The sequence below is a fragment of the Ambystoma mexicanum genome, chromosome 10 (genome assembly GCF_040938575.1).
Source record: "Ambystoma mexicanum isolate Mex_15411 chromosome 10, UKY_AmexF1_1, whole genome shotgun sequence".
NCBI lineage: Eukaryota > Metazoa > Chordata > Amphibia > Caudata > Ambystomatidae > Ambystoma > Ambystoma mexicanum.
The window spans coordinates 1,357,509,695-1,357,523,293 of NC_090932.1; the positions used below are offsets into that span (position 1 = coordinate 1,357,509,695).

General features: G+C 44.7%; 1 protein-coding gene across 1 annotated transcript in view; it reads right to left on the reverse strand.

Annotated features, from left to right (window-relative positions):
* ASPHD2 (aspartate beta-hydroxylase domain containing 2) overlaps positions 1–13,599 on the reverse strand; it is a 314,591-nt gene that overhangs the window by 20,120 nt on the left and 280,872 nt on the right. The window lies entirely within an intron of this gene.

The window sequence follows — 13,599 nt, forward strand, 5'->3', positions numbered from 1 at the left end:
CAATTCTTTACAAATCTTAAGACACTTTTTCCAAACACATGGGGCATCACCACAAGTCTGGCGGTAACCCTTAAATGCGGCAGTGGCGCTATTATCGCCGCGTTTAAAGGTCAGCCAGATCAGGGCCATGGCAGATTTCCCCCAGCTCTGAGCTGGGGGAAATCCGAAGCAAAATTGATGATTTTCGGTGCTGTTACCGCCGGCGGCAATAGCGCCAATTGTCCCCATTGGGCCCAATGGGGAATGAGGAATTCCTGAATGGGCCTAATGGGGAATGGGCACTAACCGTTCCGCCAAACCCGTGATCCGGTGCCAATAGCGCTGGGGGTTTGGCGGTAGGGCTAATAGCACTGGCGGCAATACCGCCGGCGTTACCGCCCAACTCGTGATGAGGCCCATAATCTTAAATAAAATATGTCATATGTGATGATACAGTCATATGTGACTATACAGAAAACGCATCAACCAGTCCAAGACATCAACATCTGCCAAAGTACCTTGCAAACGTACTTCTATGCAGAGAAAAATGTATGTTTTATGCCACTGGAAAATCACTCATGTCACGTGTATTCTAAAACACAAATAGCTCGTGTCATAACTGATGTGGCTGTCAAATTCAGAAAGAATACAACATTTGCTGATGGATTAATGGCAATTAAAAACAATGGGTCAAAAAGCATGCTGATTGGAGCTGAAGTGCCACTTTAATGAAGTAATTCAAGGGCCAGGAGAACAGGCTTCTAATGATGTGTGTAAGGCTGATAATTGCATCAAAATAACCATCTCAGAATATGATGATCAAAAATTCCTGTGCCTCTGCTTACTATCCACAATATGTTGTTTTGTGGGTAGTGATAACACCAGCCTTACAGCTAAGAGACATATGCACCATCCATTTTTACACCCTAAAAAGAGGTGCCTAACAAAAACGAGAAACAATGAACATATTGTAGTGTTAAGGAGGAGTGTTTCCAGTCTCACTGCGCCAACACATACAAATTTAAGACACTGCTTGGTTTCCTCTGCCACTGCCTGGTTGGATTCCTCGCAAGGAATATAACAAGGTATGCCATAATTATTTTAAATTGCATAATTTAGCAACTCCAAATTGATTAATTACGACCAATGCCATAATCAATATCATTTACTTTTGCTTGGTTTCCTCTGCCACTGCCTGGTTGGATTCCTCGCAAGGAATATAACAAGGTATGCCATAATTATTTTAAATTGCATAATTTAGCAACTCCAAATTGATTAATTACGACCAATGCCATAATCAATATCATTTACTTTAGGTTTGTACCTTCAGTACAACTACAACACGTAATCACGTATGTTCAACAATCAATCCAAGGTACCTTATATTTAGTTTTTTTAAATTAAATTAAACCTTATATTTTTTGGCCACTGTGAATACACTGCAATTATGCACTAACAGTTTTCCCATTGTTTTGTCTCTCTCTTTTTCTCCGCTCCTTCTCAACTCTACAACTTTGTTTCCAAACTGTTTATGCAATTTGAACCCACCATATTAACATGGTGGGTTTCCTTATTATCTGGTTGACAATGCTAAATGTATACAAATGGATCTGTGGGATCACCCACTAATGTATTAATTCCATATGCATTGCATGGTATAATGTTTTCTGCTACTTTTGGACTTAAAACGTTTTTGCCTTATATAATTTTACTCACGCCTCTTAACTAATGGGGGCATAAATGTGACCTACTTATCTTAAAAATTGGGGGTCATATCACCCCTACTGCCCCATGGTACTTCTTAAATTTTGAAATCCATGAATTTGCACTTTATGGTTGCTTTGCATTTATTTCTATGTTTTTCTCGTTATTTATTTTGTTACCTTTACAACCCCTTATATGGTTGACCAATATTTAATTTAATTTTAATTTTGATGTACAAGCCTCAGAGGAAGAGCAGTGTTGCTCGAAACACGTGTTAGGCTGTACCATACTCACTTAATAAAACTGCAAACCAAGCAGTGTCTTAAATTTGTATGTGTTGGCGCAGTGAGACTGGAAACACTCCTCCTTAACTTTACCTCACAGTGGTGTATATGGGCAATATACCCACACAACCCAGTCACCTGCTGCCCTCCATCTAACACTAACCAAGACTGCAAGCGCAGTGTCCCACTTGGCTTTTTTTTTGCCCAACCTTCTTGTTCTTAACATATTGTAGTGGCCTAGTACCTGGCAGGATGAGCTATGTGTGTAAGTGGAGTGGAGGATGGAATGTGGTGAGAGGTCTGGAACCTAGGTGGCACCTCGGTTCCAGGGATGACGGATGGTGGGGAAAGAGATAGAGAGCCAGAGGGAGTAGAAGCTGGTTACCTGCTCTCCTTCCTCCCTGTAGCTACAACAATAAAGCAAGCTTATCTTTTGTACATATCTGGCTCTGGAGTGGTTCCTGCTTACTACTTGATATCCCCTGCCACCCAAGATACCACACATATCATTGCATCAAGCCACAAAGCTCCACTGATATTTTTTTGAATTAGTGACCAGTAGAGCAGCGGCATAGGAAGGAATTCTATGTCAAGACGGAGGCGAGCATTAAGCTTCATCTTCTTTATTCTCTACTCTCCAGCAGCTTCAACAAATATAACTTTGTAAACTTTCAATTTAAATATAAATATATATTTTTTTAAAACAAACTTCAAATCCCATCAATCCTGTAGTCTACTAGTCTCTGGCCATGTGACCTAGTCCTTCCTGTTCCTCTGTCCTTCCTCTTCTTTTCCTGCTCTCCACAAGATAAGTACCTCTTTATCTTAGTTCAGTAATATTCGCTTGACAAAACGTGTTTTATGCCATTAAAGTAATTAGAATTGTACACATGGACTATAATAGAATAAACATGTATAGCAGAGCGCGCGAGCGTTAGTGGTTTAGTTTTGAAGGGGATTCGGAGGCCCCCGTGTCGTAATACACGACACTTCAGGAGCCTACCGTACCCCCTAGCAGAGCGCAAGTTCGCAGCCCCAACCCTTGGAAGGGCAGAGCTCTACGCAGGCGGTAAACTTCCCACAAGCCGAACAGAAATGGACACGCGCATCGAATGCGCCAATAGCGAACGCCTCCAACGCGGGGGCGTGGCTTTAGACAGCGGAGCCGCTCAATTACAGAGTATTATCACAAATAAGAAAGATATATCCTGCAAACATACATACTGTATAAGGAAGGTGCAGCCTCGAGCAAAGTGAATCTGTGGACGCGCCACTACACCTAGACAGGTATTGATTCAGGCAGCGGCCAGCACAATGTCGAACTTCGAGTGGAGCGAAGAGGAGCAGGAGGCATTCTACCAAGAAGACCTAGCCTATAGCTTCAAAGAAGTGCTGGGAGATTCACTGACAGAGGGAGTAGCCCAGGGAGTACGGCCTTTACAAGAAAGGCTAGATACCATAGAACTATTCCTGAGCCAGAAGGAAGAACGCACCAAGCAGGAAGAAAGCGCGTCCACAAGGGCAACGTTTGACGACCCTAAGGGGTGTAACAGGGCCCGGAAGAGCAAAGGCTCTTCTGACCCCCCGGGCCAACCGACAGGGGCGAGTACAGGAGCCCCAGAGGCTACGGACGCGTTCCTCAGACTGAAGGAAGCGTTCATGAAAGATTCCCAGGTACCGAGCCTCCGGACCCCCTACCCCAGGGGATGACAATATGGGTTGTACAGAGGAGGAACCCACAGAAGTCTTCGCAGACGAGGAACCGCCGATATCCCCCACATCCACTCAAGCGGATGCAGATAACGAAGGGGATGAGGGGAGCCAACCTCTGCCAAAGAAAAGGCAACGAAAACTCCACCACCTAGAGGACGACGAAACGGCAGACATGTTCCAACCGGAAGAAATCAGAAATCTGAGATCCTCGGAATGGGTGCCATCGCCGAGAGTGGCGAAATACATGACGCAGAGATTGAGGCAAGCTCTTGAAAAAGAGGTCAGACAAAGACTGAGGGCTGAATGTCCATGACCAGACCTGCCGGGCAAAGTCGTGTAAGCCCCGGAATTGGACCCTAAAATGTTGTCGTTCATCTCCAAGTCGAACAGAGACTTGGAGGAACGGCATTGACCGCTCCTGGAGAAGGTGCCAGGAAAAACTCCTCAACCTGGCAGGTCAGCTAGCTAAAATAATGGACCTAGCCAAACGAGCCAGCGATACAGGCGAGGAGGTAGACCCAGGAGTGCTAGCGAACTGGGCCCAACGGGCCATATGCATACAAGGAAATGCGAACTGCGCGATTTCATCGGAACGCAGGAGAGGCTTCCTTTTGAAAATCGACCGGAAACTAGGAGATCTGTCGTCATACGAAGCCAGCGAGTCTGCACAGGGCCTATTGTTCGGAGAGACTTTTGGTAAGGAGATCGGGAGGTTCGTAGGGACCTACACCTCCCTGGAGAAAGCACAGGCTTCGATGAAGAACATTTTCCCAGGGAGAGTTTTTGGCGGGACCGGTCGCTACAGAGGTCGCTCGACCGGTCGATACCAAACATCCAGAAGGCCTCAGTACAACAGAAACAAACCAATACTGGGAATCGAGGCAGCCCGATACCTTCTTTCCCCCAAGAGGCCACTTCCCTAGAGGAAGACGAAGCAGAGGACAGGAAAGAGGACAAAACTTCCCCACAGTTGAGAAACTTTACATATCCACCAGTAGGGGGGAGGACAGCTATATTCTGGGAAAACTGGCGCTCGCTTTCCAGGAACGCTTGGGTCCTTCAAACAGTGAAAGGCATGTGTGTAGAATTCACAGAAACCCCCGTCCAAGACCAAGCGCCACGCCCCGTAGTCACGACGCAGACAGAGAAAGAGCTGCTAGACTCGGAATTGCGAAGCTTAGCAGAGAAACGGGCGATCGAACCATGCATTGCGCCGCCAAGATTTGTGAGCAACATGTTCCTGGTTCACCGAAAAGACAAAGTGAGACCAGTGATAAATCTAAGGCACATGAACAGCTGGGTGGCCTACAACCACTTCAAAATGGAAGGAATCCACCAGCTCAGGGATACGCTCAGACAGAACGACTGGCTGGCGAGGATAGACCTGAAAGACGCCTACCTTACGATTCCTGTACATAGGGATTTCCGTCCATTCCTAGCATTCGACTGGGATGGGCAATTATGGCAGTTCGCAACAATGCCTTTCGGGCTCTCCTCGGCGCCGTGGGCATTCACGAAAGTGATGAAGCCGGTAGCCGCAGCAATCAGAGGGAAAGGAATTTGCATGATTATATATCTAGACGACATCCTACTGATGGCCGACAGCAGAGAGACTCTAGTCTACCAGACCGACTGGGTAGTACACCTCTTAACTTCGCTAGGTTTCCTAGTGAACTGGGAAAAGTCGGAGATGGCTCCGGCGAGGAGGATAGAATTCCTGGGGTTTATTATAAACACCAGATCGGCGACACTGGAACTCCCAAACAAAAAGATCAGAGACATAAAGAGAGAAATAAAAGCATGTCTCAGCAAAACGAGCATATCACTCTGCACTATAGTGAAAGTAGTAGGACTACTAGCGGCATCAATACAAGCAATCTTCCCAGGGCCATTACACTACCGAGCCCTTCAGAGGCTGAAGATACGGCATCTTCAGCAAGGCCTACACTACCACCAACTGGTACTCTTAGATCAAGAGTCCAGGGCAGAGTTGGAATGGTGGTTAGCGAACATGGAGGCCTGGAACGGCAGAGCCATCTTCGGCGACCGCCCAGACCTGATAATAGAATCAGATGCCAACAGAGCAGGCTGGGACGCCCGGTGCGGGGATCTCCAGACAGGAGAGAGATGGAGCACATCGGAACTCCAATTACACATAAACTGTCTAGAGTTACTAGCCGGATCCTTTGCGATGAGGGCATTTACGAAAGGAAAAGTGAACTCCTGTATCCTGCTAAAAATGGACAACATTTCGGCAGTCAAATACATCAGCCATTTAGGAGGGACAAGGTCCAAATTGCTGGCGGAAATAGCCAAGGATTTCTGGCATTCCTGCCTAGAATCGGGGATCTCGGTGGTAGCCGAATACTTACCAGGTTCGTTGAATGTAGTAGCGGACTGGAACTCCAGACATCTCTCAGACTCCAGCGACTGGATGCTGGATCGGACGATCTTTCAGAAACTGGAGAAGGTATGGGGCCCGATGTACACAGATCTGTTTGCATCCAGGCTGAACGCTCAGAAGGAGAGGTTCTTCAGTTGGAGATTGGACCCAGCAGCAGCCGGAGTGGACGCTTTCTTACAAGATTGGAGGGAGCACACGCTTTACGCTTTTCCCCCATTCATAATGATGAACCGAGTACTAGCAAAGGTACACAGAGAAACAGCGGACCTGATAGTGGTAGCTCCGATTTGGAAATCCCAAGTATGGTTCCCAGCACTCATGGAACTATTGGTGGATTACCAGAGAATGTTGCCCCAAGGAGAACACCTCCTCACGGACCCAGCTGGGTCATCTCACCCTCTGAGAGTGAAGGGGACACTGCCATTGATGGCGTGCAGGATAGCAGGAGACGCTGGAATCCATTTCGTCACAAGCTGCAAGTCTCATCGCAGAGTCATGGGCTCCATCAACTCGAAGGAGCTACGACGCAGCTTGGAACAAGTGGTCAACATGGTGCAGAAGGAGAAATATTCATCCCGTTTCTGCCCCTCTAGTTGAGATCTTGAATTTCCTAGCGGAACTCCTCCAGGACGGCAAAGCATACAGAACAATAGGGGTATACAGATCTGCGATATCAGAAGGTCACCTACCCGTGGAAGGAGTACCGGTGGGAGAGAACGTAGCAGTAATTCGGCTACTAAGAGGAATAAGATTCAGGAAACCACCGCAGCCGAAATATGAATCTTTATGGGACGTAGCAATAGTATTGAAACTATTTGCGGACTGGCCCGACAACAAGTATCTGTCCCTAGGACAACTATCTGAACAACTAGCCATGCTACTATGCTTGGTGTCATGCAGGAGAGTAGCTGACGTGAGAGTCTTAGAAGTGACTAGGAGAACGTACGGGCCGGAAGGCGTGACGTTCAGCTTAGCCAGAAGAACTAAGACGGATTCTAGTACCATCACATACCCGTACATGCAGGAGCATCCGAAATGGTGCGTAGCGGCATGTATAAAGGAATACGAAAATAAGACAGCCGAACTAAGACCGGCAGGGACAACTCAGTTATTAATTGCGCGCAGAAAGCCACACAGAGGAGTAGCAACAGCCACCATAGCGCGGTGGGTCAGAAACATTATGAGTTTAGCAGGCGTAGACATGACAAGATTCGGGGCACACTCAGTAAGAGGAGAGATGGCCTCGAAAGCACTAGGACTAGGTGCAACATTACAAGACATCATGAAAGCCGCAGACTGGGCTAGTGATACGACATTCAGAACGTTCTATTACCGACCTATTAATACAATGGCAGGAATAGTAGTAAGAAGCTTTGAACAAGCTTAATGCTCGCCTCCGTCTTGACATAGAATGAAGATTCCCCCTGCTAATAGCGCAAGGAAGCTCTTGATTCTATTAAAGACAAGGAGGGGAGCATTAAATTCCCATCCCAAATACACAATGAATGCAATGATGAAATACATGTTGTGAAGTACTGCTGATAATTAACATGACTATTTCTTCCAGAATAGGGTGTGTATTCCCACCCTAACGTATACCATTTGTTTCTTATTGACTTTAGGGGATGAGCAAAAGAACAGCTGAAAGCCTGAATAAGAGCAGGTCACCTAGAACAGCTTCGAAAGCTTGTATGGGAGAGATAGAACTGGTACAAAGCAGGAAGTTCAGCACAAGTTCAACAGTTGAGTGCGCAGTTAAAGAGAAAGGACAAGTTCAAGCAGTCAAAGAAGAGGAAGGACAGAGGAACAGGAAGGACTAGGTCACATGGCCAGAGACTAGTAGACTACGATATTTGAAGATTGTTTTAAAAAAAAAAACATTTTTAATTGAAAGTTTACAAAGTTATATTTGTTGAAACTGCTGGAGAGTAGAGAATAAAGAAGATGAAGCTTAATGCTCGCCTCCTTGTCTTTAATAGAATCAAGAGCTCCCTGTGCTATTAGCAGGGGGAATCTTCATTCTAATAATATTAATGCCCGATTTCAAGAGGAATTTTCAGGGGAAAGAACATCTTTTAATACACAGAAAGTATCCCTATTGGCAAAGCTAATTACTTTTATACTTCCTCAAAAATCATTTCACTCCAGGTAGGGAGCAAAATCTGATTAGAGCCCTACTAGTACCCTGACACAGGGAGTGAAATTACAGGACACATAATAAAGGCTATAGTTTTGCCCACCCTTCCACACCACAACCTAGATCAAATTTAAACAAGAGCCTTCCTGAGGTTTATTATGGAGCCCTATTGAAGAAAATCACACACATATATATATATATATATGCATTTCAAGTTGATGGCATCAATTCATCAGAGATACAACTGATTGAGTGCGCTCTTCTGTAACTATGGATCCCTCTTCTGTGTGTGTGTGTGTTTTTTTAAATAGGGTATTCGGGGAAAGGGGGTTAAAACCCCTGATTAATAAAACAACCAGTGGGAGAGGTTGGAGGTGGGGAAGGGATTAACTTGCAGGGGCAGTATGTGATATTTCTGCATTTTAAATCCAACACAAAAAGGGCAGAAGAAAAAGTATTTTTTGTGTTTGGTCTTTGAAATGCCAAAATATCATATAGAACCATCGAGACAGGTACTCAAATCTCCTATCCTTTAGCAAACAAGCAACACATTTCCTTCAGTGTACTGCTGAAACGTCTGCCTTGGTTTTTGAAATGTGCAGCTTTGTTCATCACACGCAAGGAGTGATGACCTGTGCTGTTCCACCCATACCCTCCCCCGGCCCCTGTGCTAGACTCCATTACTAGTTGAGAGCACTGTAAAAAGTGAGGGATTGGAGCAGTACATATCCACTGGGATATTTGCAGACCCACAATACTTTGCAAGCCAGGCATATTTTATGCCTCAACATATTAAGTGCATTTTAATAATGTCATAACTCTGCATGTACACAATTCTTTTGCAGTGCATACCAGATTGTTTGCAACATACCCTCCCCTTATATCATTGTGTAGGATTACACCAGTGCTCAGTGAAACCGTTTTTGTATAGCAGCGAGTTACCATATAATGTGTGATGGTTTATGCCCAAGGGAACACTGAACACTTGGAAATGATGCAGATTGTGTGAAAAGCATTCTCCTGTCTGAATATCCAGTGCCCTGATACTATGGACGAGTAATTCCAGGCATAGTCCATACCCATTATCCCTTGTCGGCAAAGTGAACGATATTGCAATGTTGCTCTCCACTTATAGGGTAATGATAGCAATGCTAAAGTAGAAGATGCTGAGCATTACATTAGTTTTCTCAAAATCCTTAAAGGGCAAATTAATATTTCAGTGTTATAATGCGTTAACTTGCAAGGGGGCTGCTTCAAAGCACTTGAGTGACATAAGTACAAAAAAGAGGCAGTATGGGATAAGGTTACACATCCACGTAGCCTGCTTACTTACAGTCAGTATCTCATATTTGAGCTGGTAGTTCGACTATATAGTGTGGGTGACACTTTTGGTAAGGCACAATGAGTAACAGAAATTCTGCCGGGTGAACGTTGTTCATATTACAAAAAACATAAAACAAGTGGATGTAGCTACACGTCTGCTAGCCTTTCGCAGAGCCAAGAGAGGAAGAGTCAAGGTTGTCCAGTAGCATCTTAATGTGTTCTGGGGCAGAAGTTAGAGTCATAAGGTGAAAGTGTGGTAGTCAAGTTTAGGAGTCGTGTGGTGAGCGAACGTTATTTGGTTAATGTGTGCAGGCATATCTTGGTTAGATTATTTTGTTCATGGAGCCAGTGTTTCATATTCGTTTTTAACCTATTTTGTGTGCATTTTGCTTTTAGGGATTTTAGGTGTTTACAGTTACCCTGGCAAATCAAAATGAGCAGAATATCAAGACTAGACGCTTATTTTAAGAGAAAAACATTTCAGGCAATTGTTGTGGCTTGTGCCTTATTAAATCTTTTTGAACATGTGAGAATTGTCTGTGTGCGCTGCTAAAATTCATCTGAGCGGCAAACAGAAGGAAGCTTGGCAAGCGCACATGCGCACAGCTTAGAGGGAACATTGCCCTCAGCACTCCGGTTTACCGGATTTGCAACCCGCGGTGCTAATAGCATTAAGAACCTCTCTGGAATGCCGGATCGGGTGTTATCGGCTCGGTGTTAGGGAGAATTTCCATTTCTGTGCCAATTCCCTTTAAGCTTAGAAACCCCCCAGCTCTTTTGCTGCACTCAGGGCTTTTTAATTCTTACTCCTAAGTGAGTGGGACCTTTTTCTCACTCACTCATGGGTTTTCCTGACTATGATTTTGTATGTTCCTTCCAGTTTTATGGAGTCTGGTAAACTCCAGAGCCAACTGTTTTTGCATTGGGACACATAGCACCTTTTGTACAGTGCCACTGAAAACTCCCTTGGACCTCTCAATGTTTCACTACATTTTCTTGGGCCAACTACTTTCCCAAGAATAGTAAAATGACCCCTGTCTTACCTTTACTTTATGGTTCCAGCACACACCACCCTATGTGTGGAGTGCGGGGGTTTTACATAGTAATTCCTTTAAGCCATTCCTTATGTAACATTTTGCTACACTAACTTCATTGAATGGCTAGTGGCAGTGGTTTCTTTTTTTACTACCTAGTGACACGTATCTGCAGGTTGATACCTCAGCTGCAGTACTGCACCCAATGGTGACCATTTTCTCAAAATGGCTCCGGTCTTCTTTTTTTGCCATTTCTTGTTAGTTTCTTCCGTGCTTTTACTCTGTTTGCATCAGGTTTGAGTCCTTTGTGTGAATTGCACAGGCACTGTGTGTCTGGAAAGGCAGGAAGTGAGGGAGGGTCTCGAAACTTCCCTGTCCTTTGTCTCTAGGTGTGCCTGAGTGAAACCAGTTACAATTGGCCGGCTGGCTGTCCTAGGGCTCTGAATGAATGGGAACTTGAATAAAAAGTAAAGTTTTTGGGACTAAGAGCAGAGTCGACCACTAGAGGTCAACATCTGAAGCAGAAGACGAGAGAAGACGCCAGTAGCACCCTCCTGGACTGCAAAGTGTCCGGTGAAGCCCTACAACAGTGCTGACCCCGTTTTCGAATTGACAGGGAAGACCCGTAAAGGACGACTTCCTCCCTTAGGCTGGTAGGACCAACTAGCCTCGAGACAAACTCTATACTGATGCAACCCCGACTTGGTGCAACTTTCCAAGGCGGCAGAAGCCCAATACCCGGGGGTACCTCGACCACCTGTGAGTGCACTGTCTTCCAAAGTCTGAATCCAGCCAGATATTTGTGGGCATCCGGAACACCCTACAGAAGCAAGAAATCCACCTCCAGATTCCCCTCACCAGAGTCGAGGAAAGAGGGATCAAGGAAATCCTAACCAGAGCTTTTTGTTCTTCGTTAGCGCTGAGAAAAAGGTGCCAAAACCACAGAGAGAGGCTGAATCGACAGAAATCCATTGCTACCAAGTCCCTAACGCTCGAGTGCTGCCGCAGGAGCCCGCCAGATGTCCTCCCTTTTCTTACCACGACCAAGGATCAGCAACAAGGGTCTACTGCATTGCATCGTGAAGGCAACCAGCTGGAACAATGTCTTCATTTCAAAAGGCACTGTGGGGCTTGGGCTGCTTTATTCTTTTGGCATTTGGGGTGCTTCCTATCTTTGGGAGTGTGATGTAACCCTGAATCTATTTGACCTCTACTTATGTGCACTGGCCTTACAGCTTGTGCTTTCCAAAGGTGACTCCTCTTGAATTGCTGTGATTTCTATTTTGAACAAAGACTATTTAAGAACAATTTCCTAAGAAGAAGAAGAGCATCATAACTTTGACTTTGTCCATTGACTTTGGCTGTCCTGACTCCCTAAAGACCTCCTTCTGGGCCTATTGTCTTTGGCAGTGCTTGTTCCCTTACAGGTTTTAGACGTTGAACACTTTAATGCTGGGATAATGGGCTGTCTGCATTCCTTTGGGAGAATCTAACTGTTCTTATAACCTACCAGTCTGTTCTGATCTAACCATAACCTTTCCATCCTTATATAACTCAATACTGCAAAGGTGATACTATAAATGCTATACTGACCTCAAATGATGTCACCTCTGGGTGCTGGAACATGTGTAACATATGAATTAATTACTCATCTGCTTTATTGTGCACTTTTTTAATTGAATCCTACCTTGGGATTAATGTTACAGCTAATTACTGCCTTTTAAAGAATGCTTTAAATATCTTTGTGTATAAATAAATAATTAATGTATTATAACTAAGTGTGTAAGTGTTTACTTGGATACTTGTATTTACTGATTTCATTGTACAGCTCTACAGCTCACATTACCCCTCTTAAGATAAGCCTAGCTGCTTAGTCGCACTACCAACTTGTGTAGTGCAGGCCTATATTAAAAGATGGGTTACCTAATACCAAGCGATAAGTCTTTTGTAGTCCCACACCAGTCGGAAAGCCCTAATTCTTACCTAACACTCGGGGACCCTTGTTAAACACCCTGGCTACGCCCTGGCCTTTAACTCGGGGCCCGGGCCAATAACACCCAATCTGTGACGCCGGATCGGGTTTTAACGCTTAATTATGGATGCATTTCTGTCAACAATGATGATCAAATAAGAAATCTGAACCAAAAATAAATGGCTGCCCATCAGAAATGTGGTTCAGCCTTTAGTGAAAGAGTGATGTGTGTCTCACCAGAAGCACCCCCCTGAGACCTCAGGGACTGACTCCGGTGCTCCAGCTTACCCTGGGCACCGACATACCAGAAACACATTGGCACAGGTACACCGTAGAATGGCATTGATAAACTAGTTTCCTGGCAATCCCATTTATAAAGAGTTAATACTACTCAATTGACAAAAGTACAGATTAGAAATAGAAAAAGGTGTGTATATATTACACTAGACTCCTTATCTGAAACCTAATAGGCCATGTTTCACCACTGCAGTGTCTGGAGCTCCAAATAAGAACTTTAGGTATAGTATTTTACGCCCTATTTTGGAAAGCTGTGTCAAAAGCAATTTTAGGTATTAACAATAATTCCTCTTTAGGGTGGAGTATTTTTATACATGGAAAACCACATTTTAAAAATAGAATTGTTACTGTGATATATACTTCCTTTGCAGGGTTCAAAATTGCTGGAAGCTATTTAGCTCCTGCTTCTACCATGGACGAGTCTGGTTAGAAAACCAACAGTTAGCAGGAGCTACTTTTGGCTCCACAGGCCAACTGGTGCTTTGCAAACATGCATTTGTGACATTAAATTTAGAGTGTTTGAGAATGCAAATAAACAAGAATTAGGACACGTCTTGGACACATTTAAATATACTGGGTTGTACACAGTGGGCCAAAGGTTTAGGTTTGCATTGCATATGGAAGTTAGATTGACAGTGCACTGAATACTAGCCCCTGGTCCCCAGTGGTACCTCTTGCCTACTGGGTGATGCCTGGCACTCAGGAGGTGGTTTTCAGTTCCAGCTCAGCAAATCGTAAATTCAAACCCTGCT